Source organism: Cornus florida, unplaced genomic scaffold (genome assembly GCF_030987335.1).
Source record: "Cornus florida cultivar Cherokee Brave unplaced genomic scaffold, ASM3098733v1 CherokeeBrave_3.0.0_Hap2_Chr11, whole genome shotgun sequence".
Lineage (NCBI taxonomy): Eukaryota > Viridiplantae > Streptophyta > Magnoliopsida > Cornales > Cornaceae > Cornus > Cornus florida.
The window spans coordinates 97,524,351-97,529,514 of NW_026775581.1; positions in this window are offsets into that span (position 1 = coordinate 97,524,351).

Consider the following 5,164-nt stretch of genomic DNA (forward strand, 5'->3'; position numbering starts at 1 on the left):
TGATACACAGTCAGTGGGTGGGACCTACCAATTTTACACGTCTACCACTAAGTATTAGTTTTTTTTTTTTTTTCAATTAATATAAATTTCTGTTTCCATTTCATTTACTTTGTAATTTTTATATAATTAATATAAACACATCCGCTCTGGTACAAATAAAACACTATTAGTAGGTTAAAAAACAAAAATAAAACTCTATAATTTCACCTTATCTAGGATTCTTTTTTAAAAAAACAACTCTAAAACAGAATTCTATGTTTTCTTAATTCTATTTTTTTTTTTATGTTCTATACAACTATATCTCGTTTACATCATTTCATATACAACATTATTTCGTTTACATCGTTTCACGTGATTAACACAGCGTTACCTTATTTATATCGTTCTTTACATCGTAAATCAGTGACAGGTGGTGATCTGAACAGTAAACACAATGGCAGTTATGATTATAGACACCACAATATTTTAATACAAAGATTGAGAGTTCAAGCATCCAAGAGACTACAACATTTGGATAGCCTTACAAAAAGGTGAGAGTTTGAAATCATTGAATCTCATTCTCTTGTAGCTTAATATTGTACAGAACTTTTTGTTATATATAATGTGTATATATAGGGGTTGGTTAGACTGATTTTACTGAGTAATTTTAAACTAAAGATTAAATTGTTTTATTATCTTTTACTAATTAGTAGTATCAAATATTATGTTTTTATTAAACTTTCTTGCTTTTGATTTGCCACATCCATGTGGAATAATCACTCTTAAATAAATAATAAATTAACAAAAATAAGATGAAGGGTTGAACCCCATTCGATCTATTATTGTGCATGCAAGAGCGGAGAAAAAAAGGCACCACAATGATGAAAGAGAAATTGAGAAATTCTCAATTCTCTCCCCCATCAGCCGAGTGCTATTCTCAACTCCTTCCCATTTCAGGCGTTACTTTGGGGAAGTTCTATTTCCATTATAAATAGCATTTTCTTGTTGCTTAATTTTATTTTTTTTTATGGAAATTCTTGTTGCATGTGTGTGTATATTGATAGATTGTGTAAATGAAGCTTGTTAGAGATTAATGTTGGGCTTAAAGATTACTTTTGGAACTAATGATTAAGTTTTTTAAATATCTGTTTTATTTGATAGTATTAAATTTTGTGTTTTTATTTGTCTTTCTTGTCTTTGATTTGCCTTATCTATGTGGAATATTCATTGTTACATTAATAAATTAAATAAAACAAGAGAGTGGATGATCTAACACGATTTTTTTTTTTTTAATCCATACATTTAGTTTGATTTTTGTTTTTATATATAAAGATAACCTTATCTTGGATTAATTCTTGTTGGAAAGAAAACTTAAGAAAATTTGTACTTTATATCCATATTCGACATGAGATTTATATACTTTATATGGTCTTTTCTTAGTGTAAGTACCATTTTTTCTTGTCACTGACACAAAAACAAAACAGAGAGGAGGAGATTTCAATTACAAGAAACACCCCAGTGAAGAGGGCTAGCTTTTCAAGCATTGAAGAAATTAACAGATGTGAATAGCCTTACAAAAAGGTGATTTCTCTTTTTACAACAGTAGAGTATGATCATAAATAATTGAATCTCATTATTTTGTTGCTTAATTATTTTATTGAAAATATTATTATATATGTAGGATTAGAAATAAACCGAGTTGTTCATAAATAGTTCGGGATCAGGTCATTTAAAACTAGGCTTAAACTTGTTCATTAAGTAAATGAGCCGAGTTTGAACTCAATTTTTAAGCTCGTATAAGCCGATCCTCAACATTGTTTGGTCGGACTTGTGTAGGTTCGTGAATAGTGAATAATAAGTTTGTGTAAGCTCTCATACGCGTTCATAAACATTAAGTCGTAACACGTTCATAAACATAGATTTGTATAGGCTAGTTGAGGTTCATGAACATAAACTCATTAATATATATTCGTGAATATAAGTTTGTGTAGACTCATAAGTTCTTGGATATCGAGCTTGGACGACTTTTGTTATTAAATGATACGAGCCCAAGCACAACTTAATGAAATGCTCCTCATGGTTCGGAGCAAAGTCTGAGTAAAGCCAATAAACAAATGAGCCAATTCCGAACAGACTTAAACTCGGCTCACCTTGCCTCATTCATTTGCAGGTCCTATATATATGTTTATATAGTGTTTATACATAATGCTAGTGCCTAGAGGCAAAATTGGTATTTCAAGCTTTGTCCTTTTTGGGAGGCACATCCTTCTCACCAAGTCAATCTTCTTTCATCTTTTTCTTCTCAAGTTCTCAAATTGCCTATTCCTTTAAAGACACTCCAAAGAAAAACACCAATTCAGTTGATGGAACATTACCATCCTCTTCCATTACTTTGAAGTAATCATGATCTATTTAGGAAGAGAATATAAAGTTATACAACAATGACTTTTATTAACTTGGTTTGCTAAGCTTCCATAATTCTTGTTGCAGATAATTGTTATACTAATATGTTTCTTGGGTGCCCTTGTGCTTTTATACACTCCAGCCTATTTTTAAAATTCGATTTTGTCTTTTAGATGCATTATGGATATATTTATCAATTCTATTGAGCACACATTTTCAGTGAAAGCCTAGTAAACAGAAGTGAAATGCAAATTGCATTTAATTAGAGAGAATAAAAAAAGCAGTAGATAGTGTGTATAAAAGATGAGTAAGATACTGCACTGAAAGGGGAGGAGTGAGTGAGAGAGAGAGAGAGAGTGTAGAGTTTTGGAAATAGAGAAAATGTAGAAATGGAGAAAGAAATAGAGTTTCAAACATTAGCACTTAGTCATAATTGTTTAGTAAAAAAAGAATAAAAGTTAATGGAAAGTAACAAGGAGAAAAATATACTCCACTCCACATGCTGGGACCACTTCTTTCACAAAGTCTAAACGTTTTTAGTCTACCACTTTCACAAAGTCTAAATGTTTAGCACTTAGTCATAATTGTGTGGTAAAAAAATAAAATAAAATAAATAACAATAAGGAAGTATTATTTCCATTACATTTATTTTGATATAATCAATATATGATTTTTTGTAAATGAAACTCTCTTAATTTCCCATTTTGTCATTGATTTCTTATAGACGAATGAAGAATAATAGACCATATTCTTTTCCTTTCTTTCTTTCTTTTGTTATTAATCATCTAGACCTGTCATTCACATAGAAATACTGTCACAAGGATCTTCTCCTACATCTGGATACAAATTCAGAAGTTTTTTGGGCTTATAAGAATGGGTAGGTAGCAAAGTCTAGTGACATCAAACTTTTGAGTCTATTGCAAGTGCTCTATTAGGGCAGTGGAAGCGTAATAACAAAGAAGAAATAAAGCAATCACACAATAAATACAAGATTTACGCGGTTCATCCAAAATCAGGGTTATGTCTATGAGATGAGATTCATTATGATTAAAGAGATATTACAACAATAAAGAATTTTTAACATCGGACAATGCGTACAAACTCTTAACTAAGGTCTCCGTGTACTCCACTAGACTCCCTTTCGCTATCAATGTTCACTCTACCCAACGTCTACATCGCTGTCTATCAACTCTAACATTGATGAGGCTATATCTCTCTCAACTCATAACTCTCAACAAAAAAACTAGGTATCTATTTATAGACCCCTAAACCCAATTCCTTGTTGGACATGGATTACAATTTCTTAGAGGCCAAGACTTACTTTTCAATAAATTACCATATAAAATACACTTTAAAATAGAAACCTGATTTCAATAGAATTTGAGACATGATTCCTAATAATCTCCACCTTGTCTCAAATTCCATCAGATCAATTATTACTTCTTATAGCAATTGAATCGGACAATTGATAAGGCTTCAATTTTGCACCAACTTTGGTTATCCCATTGTATGTTATTTAATCTATCAAACCTTCCAGACTCCACCTTAACTATTCAAGCTCCATGCCATGTAACCAATCATGATTTTCTGATCATCTTGATCAAACAAGCCTATTGATTAACTCCACGTAGAACTGAAGCCTGTTGCAAACTCTGTTGAGACTCTTTGTGTTTTTTAGATCTTCTTCAAGCAAAAGGCTGAACATCTTAAAGTCGAACCATATGCTGTGATACCATTTGTTGAGTGCAGCAGAAGCATAACAACAAAGAAGAAATAAAGCAATCACACAACAACACAAGATTTACGTTGTTCATCCAAAATCAGGGTTACGTCCACGGATGAAAAGAGATTCATTAACATAGTACAACAGTAGAGAATTTTCAACACTAGACTCTTGACCAAATTCTCCGTGAACTCCACTAGACTTCCTCTCGCCATCAGTGTTCACACTACCCAATGTATAACTACATATCTGCCCTTCAATTTCAACCTTTATGAGGCTACATCTCTCTTAACTCACAACTCTCAGCAAAAACCTAGATATCTATTTATAGAGCCTTAAACTCAATTCCTTTTTGGATAAGGATTACAATTTCTTATAGGTCAAGGATTGCCTTACAAGAAATTACCATATATAATACCCTTTAAAATAGAAACTTGATTACAATAGAATTTGAGACATAATTCGTAACATGCTCGACTTGTAATAAGTGATATCAAAGTCGATTCAGTCCTTTATCTGATGTAACGCCAAGCACCTATCCGGAGGTGTTCAGGTTCGAGGTGTTACCAGGTCCTCCCACCATTAGGGTGGATAGGTAGGTAGGGTGGTTCGATTACAACGAGAACGTTGTGGATTCCGTTGAAGGAGAATGTCACAAAATTCTTGTCTAATATTAAATACGGACAGGAAGGGTCTTTCTCTTATAAAAGTGTGTAGGCACCACCACCACCACCACCAAATAACTAAAACATTTTAGTTGGATTCCAAATGTCCGGGCCGATACAACTACTATCTCGCACTTTAAAAAAAATAAAGTAAACAAAGTGAATGGTTAGATGAAGACCCAATTACGAATGTGATCATGTAATGATGGTTTGTTAGGACCTATCCCAAGTTGTGCAGATACTGTCCATTTTGCATACTCTTGGTGCTCGAGATTTTTGAAATGCGTATCCACATAAGAGGCGTCCTCTTATAAGTGCCAAAAACTTATCTTCATATGCGATGTGGGACGTTACAATAACACCTCTTGAAACCTAGTATCCTCGCTGGTCTGAC